This window comes from Myotis brandtii, unplaced genomic scaffold (genome assembly GCF_000412655.1).
Source record: "Myotis brandtii unplaced genomic scaffold, ASM41265v1 scaffold220, whole genome shotgun sequence".
Taxonomy (NCBI): Eukaryota; Metazoa; Chordata; class Mammalia; order Chiroptera; family Vespertilionidae; genus Myotis; species Myotis brandtii.
Window position 1 is genome coordinate 2235125 of NW_005358250.1, and position 15460 is coordinate 2250584.

A 15460-nucleotide genomic window follows, 5' to 3' on the forward strand; every position below is an offset into this window, starting at 1 on the left:
AAATTGTGTGTGTGTGTGTGTGTGTGTGTGTGTGTAGAGCGGATGTGAAGGTCAATGGGGAGTGTGAGTTTAAAGGTCTTTTGGGGATGGTATATGTATCTTTGGTGGAGGGGGGAGGGGGGTGGTGTGTATGTGTGTCCAGCCTTCATCTGGATCTCAAGGATCCTGTGACCCCACAAAGCTAGCTCTGAATCTCCCTTTTGTTCTACTCCTTGTCCTTGAAGATACAGTTCAGGAGTCACCTTCCCGGAGCCCTCAGTCTACCCCGGCAAGCTTGCTCCCTCCGGGTGGAGATGCCCAGCATACTCTCTCATCATTCTCTCTCCTGCATGCCCTGCGCACCCTTTATCACAGCATTTCTCTATTTATCCTGTAGTGATTTTGATAGGGGCAGAAATAGAATATTGGAAACCAGCTATAATGGTAAGAAATATTAACCATGCTCTGTTAACTGTGATTGTTTTGTTCTGGTTAAAGAAGGCGCATTCTAACCTGGCTGGGCGTTGCACGTGGGATCTGGGAGCTCACCTGGAAATTCAGCCCATGGCCCACCCTCCCCATCTGTACCCTTTTGCCTACTTCCCCACGTGATCTTTGTCCTTCTACCCAATATAAGCAGCTGGCTATGCTGGGGGGCAGAGCAGATTTTTGTGGACGACCTGCTGCTCTCCCATGCTGCCGGCATTATTGGAATAAACGCTCATATGATTCAACCCTGTCTCTGCTTAATTGACTCAAGTAGTGACAGGCAGCACGGACCCATTGATTGTCCGGTTATAATTTCTTCCTGGGCTGCCTCCCCCATTAACCCAGAAGCTCTCTAGGGTGGAACCAAGTGTTAACAGTCTCTAGCTTGCCGGCACCTGGCACAGGGCAGGCTTTCAGTGACTATGTAAGGGAGGAAGGACTGCATGAGCTAAGCCATGCGGGCACAGGATTCACAGGGTCCCTCAGGCCACAACCCGAACAAGGACTGTGCCCAGGGGTTGCAAGTGGGGCAAGCCAGAACTGTGGCTACAAAGTGGAGGACCTTGCAGGACCTTGGGTTTTTTAACATGGAATCTGCACTCTCCCAATGGCTCCTTCCTAGGTCTCCACCCCATCTGGTGCTTGCCTTTCATACTCTCTCCTCCAGCCACACCGCACTGTTCTCCACTCCTGGAACCCACCATGCTCCATCTCCCAGGCTCTGCATGCCCGTTCCTGGGGCCCTGATTTCCCCTATCCCGCACCTTCAGCCCTTCCCCCAACTTGTCCATCATCTCTCAGGCTGATTTTCTCCCAGACCTACTCATCACTCAGACCCTAGTTTAGGTGCCTCTTTGTATAGATGGCCTTCCCTTACTCTCCCTAGTCTGGGTTCCTCCTCCCACCCTCGGTGCCCCCCTCCCCCAGACCTGGCACTTCTCTCCCTTTGCCCTGACTACCACTATTGTGATTTTCTCTTTATTTGGCAGGGCCTCTTGTGAGTCTGGAAACTCTGGGGTTGGGTCTGCATCTGTCTCATTCCCCTTCAAGTCCCCAACATCTAAAACGGCAACAATAAATCCTTCTGAAGTAAGTGAGTAAGAGGAAAGTGAATACTACCCGTGATGGGACAGTGAGGAGTCAGGAAGTTTTGGGGTTTTGCTTTGATTTTGAAGCAAGGAAATCATAGGATTCAAAAGGTATTCATTGAACACCTGTGCTGTTTTGTTTTATTTGTTTTTAAAATTGAGGCATTCATATAACATAACCTAATTCACATCACAAAAATTTCACCATTTTAGTACACAGTTTAGTGGCACTTATTATATTCAAAAGGTTGTACAACCATCACTGTATCTAGTTCTAAAATATTTTTGTCACATCAAAGGGATACCCCCTGCCCATTAAGCACCCACTCATTTCCCCTCTACTCCAGGCTCCAGCAACTACAGAAATCTGCCTTCTCTCTCTATGGATTTGCCTGCTCTGGATATTTCCTACAAATGAAATCATACCTGTGCCAGCTTTTTACTGAACTATTTCATTTAATCCTCATAACTACACTATTAGATATTAATTAGCCCGATAATAGGTGAAGCAACACAGCCATAAGAAGGGAATTAGCAAGACGTTCCACAGAATAAAGCAAGGAAAGGTCTGCACATCCGTCAGTCAGTCACTTGTTTAATGAGTATGTATTGATCACCCATCACAGAGCCACAGCCAGCCCATTGACACGCATTAGAATATAGCAGAGGACAACCTGTTGGGTCCCCCACAGCATGGAGAGCAGAGAGCAGGCTGGATATCAGCACCACTAGCCCCTCAGCCAGAGCTCGGTGCAGTGAACAACCTTTACCACCTTCCATGGCGGCCCTGACAACCCTGTGGTAGGCACTGTGCTAGCTGCTGGGGACAGAGCTCCCGCCACCATACAGCTTTCATTCTGGTGGGGAAGACAGACAATACACAAGAACTAAATAAGATCATTTCAGATCACGGTGACGGCTATGAAAAAATACAGTCGCTTCAGGTGATAGGGAGCCGTGGAGGGGGCTGTTACTTTCCATTAGTCAGAAAAAGGGGGGACTCACTGAAGAGGGGATGTTTGAGCTGAGATCTGAGTAATAGGGAAACAGCAACCATGCTCATCTAGGGGAAGAGCATTCCAGGAAGAGGAATCAGCCCTGACAAAGACTGACAGCAGGAGCAGGGCTGGCTTGTTCAAGCAACGTCAGGAGCCCAGCTGGATGGAGCACAGTAAGTGGGGAGACATGGGAGGAGTTGCCCTGGGGGGCTGTCAGCTCATGTGGGGCCTCATCAGGTCCTTCCCTCCATGAGATGGGAAACCACTGATGATCTAAGCAGAGGACTGAGGGAATATCCTCCGGCTTCTGTGTAAAGAATGGATTAGAGGAAGCCAGGGTAGAAGCAGGGAGGCCAGTTAGCAAGCTGTTGCTATCATCCAGGAGAGAGGGGCTGTGGCCTCAGGGTGCTCAGGTAGAAATGGGGAGAAGTGCTCAGGTCCTAGATATATTTTGAAGGTGAAGCTTATGTGATTTGCTGACTGGATGCCAGGTTTGAGAAAAAGAAAGGGACCGCGAAGAACTCCAAAGTTTTGTCCTGAGCAGCTAGTAGGCTAGAGATGTCCTTCACTCAAGTGGAAAGACTCCAGAAAGGAGAGTAAAAAAGAAAGGGACCACAAAGAACTCCAAAGTTTTGTGTTGGGGTCCAACCGCAACAGGTCCAGGGGTCCTCAAAGGTGTGGACAGAGTCGGCGAAGAAGGAATGACACGGAAACAGCGTTCAGTTGATCAGCAGCCTAGCCAGGATCTCTAGCCACGATCTCCAGCCAAGTTCTGGTCAGGATCTCCAGCGAAGTTCTGGTGTTTACTGTCTTGTTACATCTGTATTTATACCAGTTGATTTTAATCCTGTCAATTTCTATTGCAAAGGTTAGGGCGTTTCTTATCTCCATTCCAGGGAGTAAAGATTATGTAGCTTAAGCGTGATTGTTTGTAGTTAAAGTGATTAACTACCCACCTGGCACTTAGTTAAGGGGTTTTATCCCCTCCCTAACTTCAGGGAAAAATCCCTACCTGGGGAAACAACCTTTCTCAGAGAGGTGACCTTGGTTAAAACACATACCGCTAAGGGGAGCAAACATATTAAGAACAGTATGCTATATACGCCAGGTCCCTTGAAACATATGCTGTGCAGATGTGCTCAGGTCCTAGATATATTTTGAAGGTGAAGCTTATGTGATTTGCTGACTGGATGCCAGGTTTGAGAAAAAGAAAGGGACCGCGAAGAACTCCAAAGTTTTGTCCTGAGCAGCTAGTAGGCTAGAGATGTCCTTCACTCAAGTGGAAAGACTCCAGAAAGGAGAGGTTTGAGAGGGCAACCAGGACCTCAGTTTTGGACATGTTAGATGTGAGATGCCTGTGAGATATCCAGGTAGCATCCTAAGTAGGCAGTAGCATAAATTTGGCCAGAATGCAGGGGGAGATAAAGGCTAGAAATAAAAAATTTGGGCAGCAGCAAAATGTGGATGATTTTTAAAGCCAGTTATCTAGGTGTCAAGAGAGAAGAAGGCTGAGGGCTGACTTCTAAAGCACAGCAGGACGGGGAGAGGGGCTGAGGAGAAGCAGGAAAGAAGACTGAGGCATGGCCAGCAGCATGGTGGGAGGCAGACATGTGAGAGAGTGTCCTGGAGACCAGAGAAGAAAGTATTTCAAGGGCAAGAGCTTGGCAGTTATGTCAAATGCTGGTGATAAGTCAACTGAGATACAGATTGAGAACTGACTTTGAAATTGGCCAGGTAGAGGTCACTGGTGACTTTGGTAAGAGCAGTTTCACTAGTGCTGGGGATGAATGCCTGACTGGAGCAATGCACCAAGTATGGGAGCAGAGGAAGTGGTGACCACTTCTTCAAAGAATTTTGCTATAAAAGGATCAGAGAAGTCCTGGTTGGGTAGCTCAGTATCAGGACAACACCAAGGTTGCAGCTTTGATTCCTAGTCAGGCACATACAAGAATCAACCAATGAATGCATATATAAGTAGAACAACAAATCGATGTTTCTCTCTCTCTTTCTCCACCTTCTCTTTCTCTTTCTCTCTCTCTCTCTCTCTCTCTCTCTCAAATAAATAAATTTTTAAAGGAGCAGAGAAGTGGTGCAGTCACTAGAGGCGTGGGTGCAATCATGGAGGATATTTTTTTAGGCTAGAAGCTGTTACACCATGTGTGTAGGCTGGCCAGAATAATCCAGGAGAGAGAGGAAATTGATGATGCAGAAGGATGAGAGAGAAGGGTGTGAAGTCCTGAAGGCATCAAGGTGTATGGGGTCAAGTGCTCTGGTGGAGGGTTGACCTTGGGCAGGAGCAGGGAGAGTCCCTCTGAGGAAGGCGGAGTATACAGGTGAAATGATGGGAGCCTTAGGAAGTTTTCTTCCCAGGCTTCTGTTTTTACAGAGAAACAGGAAGCAATGTCATCAGCTGAGAGTACAGTGGTTCTGAAGCAGGGAGAGTCCCTCTGAGGAAGGCGGGGCATACAGGTGAAATGATGGGAGACTTAGGACGTTTTCTTCCCAGGGCTTCTGTTTTTCCAGAGAAATAGGAAGCAATGTCATCAGCTGAGAGTACAGTGGTTCTGGGGTTCAAAGGGAAAGAGAAGGTGTGAATTGGTCATCCAGAGCCTGCCAGCATGTGATAGGCTCACCAGGTAGCACCTTGGGGTGAGCGGTCAGTTAGGGTGATTAAGTGTCTTTGTTTTCTAGCCACTCCAAGTACAGGTGGGGAGAAGATGGAGAGAGGGTGGGGATTTGTAGGCAAGCAAGTGGTTGCCATGATGGCCCATGAAATCTAGGCCCAGTAAAGAGGGAAGTGAGGACAGGGTGGGGAGGTGTGAGGAACCCTGAAAAAGTGGTAGGATCAATGGATTTTAGGAGAAATTGCTGGTGGAATAGAGAGAGGGAGTTGAAAAGTAAGAAGTGATGAGCAGATGGCGGCATAAGGAAATGGAGGTTTCCAGGAGATGCAATTCTTGATAAAAACAAGCCCAGAGATATGAACCATGGAGTGGTTCTGAGGTGGAGCCTACAGACCTATGGGGGTCTTCCTGTTATCTGAAGCGTGTGATTAACTCAACCTTCTGCATCAGAGGTCTCATGATAACATGTTAATGGCTCTACTAAAAAATGGCAGAGTCAGTATTCGAATCCAGGTCTTCTGACTCTAGGTCCAGCATCTTTCCAGTTATATATCCCAACTAAATCCCTTTGCTCTGTTAAACTAAAAATGTTTAACTTCCACAGCTGAAACTTCTTTCGTAAGAAAAGTTTTCCCGAGCCAAAATTGCTAGTCCAAGATGGATCTTAGGCATGGAGTCTAAACCACCAGCAGCATGGCTGCATAGAAAAGACAGAACGTCCGTCCCCCATCCCAGAGTTGTGCAAGCCTTTTATACATCAAGTGGGTGGAAGGGAGAAGACAGGTGTACCTGTCTGAAAGAAGTTACCTGAGCTATAGGCAAAGGGTTGGGGGCAGGTAAAGAGGGCCAGCTTTGGGATAGCTGAGTCCTCATAAAGAAATGTCCACGCCTATAGGTTAGCTGGGGCAGCAGTCCGGAAAGCCCTTTTGTAAACAAGCAGACAGGGGTGAAGGGCTCGGAAGCGGGGGATGCACGCCTGGAGTGAGATGGGGCCTAACTAAAATAATCTTGGGAAATAGCCACCTGGAAATTAATCCAAAATTCCAACAGGCAACACAGGAATGTGAGAAGTCTTTTGTTAGCTGGTCTGCAGCCATTAATAGATTAATAATAGTTCCTTCTCTTTCTCTCAGTCTCTGGCCACTGTGAATTATTTTAGAACATCTCAGAATTTCTTTCTTAGCTCCCATGAGTAAGATTTGCCATCAAGGTGTTCGATTCCTCACAATCATTTGGAGTGACAGAAAGCTACCACTGCCTTTCAAAGATTTGATTATATTTCCCAAAGGAAATGAATGGTGAGCAAGAAAAAGAAGGGGGTGTCTGGGTTCCCCACCTCGCACGCACTTCCTCCTCCATCTGACCCAACAACCCCTCCCTGCTGCGGACCGGACCGGGGTCTTTGCCTTAGGGATATTGTAGTTCCCTTTTGAGAAGCTGATGGGACCAGGGAAATGCACCTGTACATCCAGTCACAAATATGCTCACAGGCCTGGCATGTAGTAGGTGCCCAATAAAAACTTGTCTGCTGAATGGTTAGATTTCCAGGGGGCTCACTTGCTCCCTCCAGGTTAAGAACTGGTGTTAACCCTTTGCATTCTGAGTGCAGGAACCTCTCTTCTATTGTAAACAGGTGCTCCTTTGACTAGATAGAGGACCCCTTCTTCTTTGCAACCTCTGAAGGGACCTGCCCGTTTCTATTTCCAGCCACTCCCAGCCTCTTGGCTGTAGAGTCAGCACCTGCCTAGGACACCCAGCAGTTCAGCCCCTCCCTCCCCGGAGGCTGGCCTTTCCCCACTCCTGCTCTGCCACTGATGATGTGGAGTCCCCAGCATTCAGCGGGGACTGGGCTTGAAGCTTGATGGAAACATGCGGCCCACAACGAATATTTTTGCAGCCCAGCCAATATAACCGTATGTAAGAAACGTGTGTGTTTTTGTTTTGTTTTGTTTTGTTTTAATATATTTTATTGATTTTTTACAGAGAGGAAGGGAGAGAGATAGAGAGTTAGAAATATCGATGAAAGAGAAACATCGACCAGCTGCCTCCTGCACATCTTCTACTGGCGATGTGCCCGCAACCAGGTACATGCCCTTGACCGGAATCGAACCTGGGACACTTCAGTCCACAGGCCGACGCTCTATCCACTGAGCCAAACCGGTTTCGGCTAAGAAACGTTTTAATAAAAATTCCGTAACTTAATTTTTACAATATCCAATTATACATAATTATTAATAACGAACTACAACGTTCGCTAATGACTGATTACTATAATCGTGTTGCATTCATTTCCCTTACGCACCTTATGCACAGGCACACCATTTCTCTCCACTAATACTAGCAGCGAATATTTTAGCAGCCGATTGCCACGTCATTAGTCTTGTACTGACTTGTTTGGTATGTGCAACAGGAAATATTTTGCTTTTGGAGAACAAGAAAAATAGGTTTATTTGTATTACGCTTATTAATTTGTGCAGTTATTCAGTGTCTGGTAAGTTAATGTTCAAGAAAAAATATTAATTTTTATTAAAATGTTCTATTATTTTATGTTAATGATTACTCATTTATTTCAGCCATTTGTATTCAGCCCGTCTCTCGAAATAAACCTACATTTCTATGAAAATTGAAGCTTTTGGTTTTTTGTGGCCCACATAAACTTAAACCTTGTTTATTTGGCCCGTGTTAGCCTTTTTTTTTTTTTTTTTAAATATTTTTTATTGATTTCAGAGAGGGAGAGAGATAGAAACATCAATAATGAGAGAATCATTGGTCGGTTGCCTCCTGCACGCTCCCCTATTGGGGATCAAGCCTGCAACCTGGGCATGTGCCCTTGCCTGGGATCCAGCCTGGGACCCTTCAGTGGGCAGGCCGACACTATCCACTGAGCCAAACCGGCTAGGGCCCGTGTTAGCCTTCGTGTTGACATGCTTGCGCTAAGGTAAGCTCAAAGGTTATATCCCCAGAGGAGTTTCCCAGACCCAGGCCCGAGACTAAGGAAATGCCTTGAGATTGCAGCTTCTAGGGTTTGCTCACTTCCTCAAGGTGGACGAGTCTGTCAGGTATTCCATGAAGCCCTGAGGGAGAGCTCACCAAGCCTCTTACATCCCCAGACACACCACCCTGAAACTGCAGTATAATTACCTCAAATGGTTACCACATCAGATCCAGCATCCAGGTTCACGGGACAACTTCGTCCCAAGCCACCAGCTCCATCTTGCCACCTTGGATATATAATTAGACATCAGACGCACCCAGTGTAATGAGGTAGCAGTCTGTGCCCCCTCCTTGTTCAGTTATCTCTGGGGTAACTGGGTCTCGGAGAACAGAGCTCAGCAGACCTGGCAGGGAACGACCACACCCTCACCAGAGGGATGTCATGCCAGGCAAATGGCCAGAGGTGGCTGACAGCGCGTCCCCATCGTGGTGCCACCTCCCCGACCTGCCTCCCCACACGATAGGAATAGTCATCTCTCCCACACTCCTGCTTTCTTACGGGAATCGGAAACGTCCTTGCCCACCTGAAATCCCTAGAGTTTGGGACGGTTCCTCTGGTGGCAGGCACTACGTAAGCCTGGAAGGAGGCATGTCTCTCTCCATGGGGCCCAGAAGCCCACTCCCTCATCTTGTTGCACCAGCACCCCTTCATCAGGGTGGAGGCAAGAATGGAAATGGCAAAACCCTAATATGTCTTCAGGTAAAAAGGGTGGGAGTTGGGTCGAATGAGTCATGAGGTTTATGTGCTGTCGCTATCGCTAGCTTTTATCCTCAAACAACATTTAAAGTGAGATTGGCCAACCGGGAAGCAATCCTGTGATTCACCCAGGCGGTGGATGCTGCGGGAATGTGTGGCTGTGGCCTGGGGTGGCAGCTTTCTCTCATAAAATGTGCTTTGTATTCTAAGTAGGCTTGCTGTGGTTTGAAGCAGAAAAACAATGAGTCATTTGTGTCGTAGGCTATTGGTTCTAGGATTTCAGAGTGATCTGGGGTGAAGCAAGGACCTGGTGTACCTTAAAGGCAAGACACCCTGAAAATTGGTGCCTGCCCGTCTCTGCTGGTCCATCTTTGCCTTTTAAAGGGGCCCCGCTCAATCATAACACAGCACAGAGTTGAGCTTATTATTTTTCCAGAATAAAATCTCTAGTGCTTTCTAAGTACATACCGATTGGCTTTTTGAAATCATTTTTAGAGTTTGGGGGATTACACTCATAGCAGCCTCCTATAAATGCCCGCAGAGACTTTTAACCTGCTTGTCTAGGTCAGACCAGCAGGTCTGGGGTCAGAGTTGAGCTCCACCACTTAACTAACCTTAGAAAGCACCAATTTCTTCATCTGTAAAATGAGGAGAATAATAATGAAGCCTACCTCAACAAGCAGAGAGTCCATGAGGCGGCATTAGTAACTGTTCCTGTCACCTGCAAATGTTCCATAACAGTTATTCATGGCAACTGAGGTGGGCTGGTGTTCTTCATAAGACCTCTGCTGACATTATCAGGTACGTTTCATTCTGAACAAGGTCAGTAAAAGTCTGCTATGTTTTAAGTAGGTCCTGAGCTTTGAACTGTCTGAGCCCTCTGTGAGGTGTTGATTCCAGCTTCTGGCCTCAATGGGTTTCTTGGGGCCAAATGGTCTTTGTCAAGCAGTTTGTACAAAAGGGAACTTATTCAAAGCTTTGTTGGATTAACTGGGGCTTCCTTTAAATAGGGCTTGTTTTCAGAAGTTTTCTTTTTACAACAAGGAAAAAGGACGCACGGGATTCCAAGTAGTAATCTACAGTCTTTATTACAGCTTGTCATAAACACCTGGCACATCTTTTCAGCCCAGAGTGAAAACACACATGCTCACCTGCTACCTTCAGGAACAGAGCTGCAGCCTGTGTTCCAAGAGCATCTGCTGACAACTTCCTCTCACTATAGAAGTATTTCCTGGAAGAACAGCAAAAACTGTTTTGAATTCACATATGGCTTTAGTTGCTACTGGAGTTAAGTGAAAGTACTATTGTTACCAACTATTAACCAAAAAAATAAATAAATAAAGGGAAAAATATTACTTTTTCTTTTATTTTCCTTTGCTGATCAACATGAACAATTATTTATTGGTAAAGTCAATTTCAGGCAAAGACAGGACTTAGGAATTTTTGCTTATTTTATTTCAATAACATGTTGCTTATTCCAACCAAAAGAAAACTTTGTAATGTTGTTTGGGCAACATTTCACTTATTTCTTCACAAAGAAGTTGTGACCAACAGTAGAGAGTTAAAGCATTTATGAAATATATAAAGATACCCACATCTGGGGTTGCACATAACAAAGAAATATCTTAAATGCTTTTCAGAATATTCTAGGAGCCAAGACACAAGGGCATGCTTTAGGAGAACATAGGAATGTAATGGGGGAGGGGAGGCATATTGGAACTACCCATTTCCTTTAAAATCACCAAGGAAAACAAAGCAGCATTCAACTTCACATACTGGCCTTACACAGTTTATATATAATAGCATAACTTAAATCCAAAAAGCAAAGATGGGATTCTCACTTCGTTTATTTTGAGAAATAACTGCATGGACACCCAGGTAGTCTACCCTTGTTTGGTAGGCTTCCATGGAGGGAGTCTCTGCTACTTAGAAGAGGACCCATTTGACACTCTTTTCAGGTGGCCTTGATGTCAATTTTGAGGGGCAACTTGGAGAGCTTACTTGTCTTCCTCTAAGTCAACCCAGCCTTAAATTTCGCCAGTGTGCGTGTGTGTGTGTGTGTGTGTGTGTGTGTGTGTGTATAATTTGCATAACAATTTCACCCAATTGGGTCTCAATTCCACCACCATTTCTGCAAGACTATGTGCTAACATGTTATCTTTTCCATAATCTTTGCCCATTGGATTTTATGTTTTTATTGATTCCTAATCCTATCTAATAAAGGGGGAATATGCTAATTGACTACCCCACCCTCAAAGATGGCAGCACCCACAGCCAATAAGGAGGGGAATATGCTAGTTGACTGCCACACCCTCAATGATGGCGGCGCCCACAGCCACAAGATGGCGGCACCCAGTCCCTTCAGCCCCGCGGGGGCAGCAGGTGCGTGGCAAGGCCGGGCTCGCCTGGCCTGGCCGCTCCGCATGCCTGCCTCCGGAGTCCCCCAGTCCCCTCATCCCCCCATTCGCCCAGGGCTGGCCCAAGGCACAGGCAAGCCTCAGATGTCAGCTGCCCAGCCGCCCAGGGCCGCCCGAGGCTCAGGTAACCAGGGCCGGCCAAGGCTTGCGCTACCTGTAGTGGCAGCAGCAGAGGTGTGATGGGGCGTCGCCTTCCCCTGATTGCTGGGTTGTCTCCCGTCCCTGAGGGCTCCCGGACTGTGAGAGGGGGCAGGCCGGGCTGAGGGACCCCCACTCCAGTGCATGAATTTTCATGCACCGGGCCTCTAGTCTATAATATGAATTATAAATATTTTTGACATTTGTCTCTTATTTTTGCCTTTTAGGGCTTTTTATATATGCCATAAATTTCATTAATCTTTTCTTTTTTTAATTTCTTTATTGATTAAGGTATTACATATGTGTCCTTATCCCTCCATTGCCCCCTCACCCCCCTGTTGTCTGTGTCCACCGTTTAGGCCTATATGCATGCATACAAGTCCTTTGGTTGATCTCTCCCCTTACCCCAACCCTCCCCTACCTTCCCTCTGAGGTTAGACTGTCTGATCAATGCTTCTCTGTCTCTGGATCTGTTTTGGTTCTTCAGTTTATGTTGTTCATTATATTCCATAAATGAGTGAGATCCTGTGATATTTATCTTTCTCTGACTGGCTTATTTCACTTAGCGTAATGCTCTCCAGTTCCATCCATGCTGTTGCAAATGGTAAGAATTTCTTCTTTTTTACCGCAGCATAGTATTCCATTGTGTAGAATAGTATTCCGCAGTTTTTTAATCCACTCATCTGCTGATGGGCACTTAGGCTGTTTCCAAATCTTAGCTATGGTGAATTGTGCCGCTATGAACATAGGGGTGCATATATCCTTTCTGATTGGTGTTTTTAGTTTCTTGGGATATATTCCTAGAAGTGGGATTAATCTTTTCTTTTAAGGTCTGTGGATTTTGAGGCTTAGTTAGAGAGGGTACCCACTCCAAAGTTATAAGGTAATTCATGGGTTTTCTTCTAGTTCTTTTGTGGGTTTGATTTTTTGGTTTAATCTTAGACCCATTTGGAGTTTATCTTAATATACATGATGTAAAATATAGATCCAACTTTATTTTTTACAGACAGGTACCAGTTATTGCAACATCATTTATTAAAAAGACCAACTTTTCCTGCTGATTTGAAATGCAACTTTTTATGTATGCTAAATTCCTATGTGCATTTGGGTCCATTTCTGGTTTTTCTCTTCCATTGGTCTATTTCACTGCCAGTACCACATTGTTTAATTATTGAGACTTTACATATAATATGTTTTATGTTCCAGCAAATAGTGGTGTGAAATAAATCACCCAAAGCTTAGTCATTTAAAACAACAATTGTTTTATTATATTTCACAGTCTCCACAAGTCAGGAATTCAGGAAACTCTTGGGGGGGAGATTCTCTTTCTCCTCACGTAGCTTCAATATTTCTCACTGCGGTCTCTCTGTATGAGCGAGTTTGGGCTTCCTCTCAGCACGGTGGCTTCAGCGAAGTTGGACTGTGTACGTGGCAGCTCAGAGTTCCATTGCAAGTGCTTCCAAGAACAAACTAGAAGCCGCCTCACCTTTCTGACCCACGCAGCATCACATCCTCTGCATTCATCTGATGACGAGTCAGTGCCATCCAAATCCTCTCAGTGGGACAAATGTCAAGGTCACGTTGTAAGAAAAACATGTGGCACAGAACAGACTGTTGTGGCCAATTTGGAAAAATACAATCTGCCATATTTTGCTTTCTGATAGGGCTTCGTTAATCTATTTCAGAGTTTTCCTGGCTATTCTGACCAGAAGAAAACTCTTCTCTTTCAAGTAGCCTTTTTATAAATCTGATCCTTGAGGTGAATTCACTGATAATCATGTGTTAACTTTTTTTCCATTAACTTTTGGCATTAAAAAAGTAACCTTTTTTATTTTCAAAAAGCACATTTGGTCTAATTATGAATAAGTTCTTACGATTAGATGTGATTCATTTCTGAAAATATGCTTTAAAAACAAACAAACAATAGGAATGGACATTGTGTTTGGTGGGGAGAGGATAGTTCTGAGATAAAACAAAACAAAACACTGCCCCTGCCCTAGATGCTTTGGCTCAGTGGGTAGAGCATTGGCCTGTGGAATGAAGGGTCTTGGGTTTGATTCTGATCAAGGGCTCGTACCTCGGTTGCAGACTTGGTAGGGACACGTGTGGGAAGGAAGGGACACGTGCAGGAGGCAACCAATCAATATCAATGTTTCTCTCTTTGTGTCTCTCCTCCTCCCTTCCACTCTTTCTAAAAATAAACGGAAAAAATATGTATTTTGGGGGTGAGGATTAACAACAACAACAACAAAAACATTGCCCCTGACCCATGTGGTAATGAATTAGAGTTGGAGACATCTTTATGAACTCATGCTTAGCTTAATGTAAATTGCTAAATAAAAAATATTTATAGATATGTGTATGTTCACACATTGGTATAAACATATATATTTCCTTGCTCTGTCAGCTAAGAGGGCCTAGAAGCAATGACACTCCAATGTTAATGAGCAGACCTGGCACTCTACTTTTGGGTTCTAATGTCATTTTCAAAAGAAACCAGAGCTTCTTACAGAGACAGCTGATTCTAGAATTGAACAGGAAGGATACAAGATGAGCCTGGAGTATCTTGTTAGTGCCAGGAAGTAAGGAAGTGCTAAAGAACAAACAAACAACAACAAACCTACATTGGTGGGATATGTCCAATTTGTTGGCATATAGTTGTTCATAATATTTTCTTACAATCCCTTGTGTATCTGTGGAGTCAGTTTTTACTTCTCCTTTTTCATTTCTGATTTTATTTATTTGGGTCATCTTCCTTTTTTTCTTGATGAATGTGATTAAAGGTTTGTCAATCTTGTTTATCTTTTCAAAGAACCAGCTCTTGGTTTTATTGATCTTTTGTATTATGGGGGTTTTTTAGACTCTATTTCATTTATTTCTACTCTGATCTTTTATTATTTCCTTTCTCCTACTAATTTGGGGCTTTGTTTGTTGTTCTTTTTCTAGTTCCTTTAAGTGTAAAGTTAGATTGTTTATTTGAGATTTTTCTTGTTTCTTGAGGTAGGCCAGTAATGTTATAAATTTCCCTCATAGGACTGCTTTCACTGTATCCCATAGATTTTGGGGTGGTTGTGTTCTCATTTTCATTTGTTTCAAGGTAGCTTTTGATTTCTTCCTTGATCTCATTGTTAACCTATTCATTGTTTAGTAACATGTCATTTAGCTTCCATGTCTTTGTGTGTTTTTCAGGTTTTTTTCTTGTGATTGATTTTAGTTTCATACCATTATGGTCAGAGAAGATGCTTGATATAATTTCAATCTTCTTAAATTTATTGAGACTTGTTTTGTGTCCTAACATGGTCTAGCCTAGAAAATTTTCCATGTGCACTGAAAGAATGTATATTCTGATGCTTTGGGGTGAAATGCTCTGAAGATATCAATTAAGTCCACCTGATCTAGTGTGTCATTGAGGACGCTCTTTCCTTGTTGATTTTCTGTCTAGAAGATCTAGCCATGGTTGTCAATGGGGTGTTAAAATCCCCTATTATGATGGTATTACTGTTGCTTTCTCCCTTTATGTCCATCAAGATTTGCTTATATATTTAGGTGCTCCTTTGTTGAGTGCATTATGGTTTAAGTATTCCCATTGCAATGGTGGATGTGTACACAACAACCCACCTTGGTTATTGGGATGATGCTCTAATCAACTGAGCTACCCAGGCCAGGGCTGAAGGATCTGTCATTTTCAAGAAGAGATGTTGCCCAAGTGCTCTCTTTACTTTTACAAAATAACATCAGACCCACCAGAACCAAGGAGAAAGTTCCACAAAAGTATACTCCACCTACAACCCTGCCAGAAAAACTGCCCCAGCATTTCCCTGCTCTGTTCTCATGCCAAATTCAAAGATCTTGGCACCAAGACGAGCTAAAGTCTAAGGCATCAACCACACTTCCCATCCCTATTCCCCACAGACCCAGGAATGGGGTGTCTGTAGGCCTATAGAGTAGGGGTCTTCTCTGGTCCTTTTTCATGCTACACCAGGAGTCAAAGCTTCTCCTGGGTCATTTCGGGATTTTCAGAAGAGCCCCAGGACTA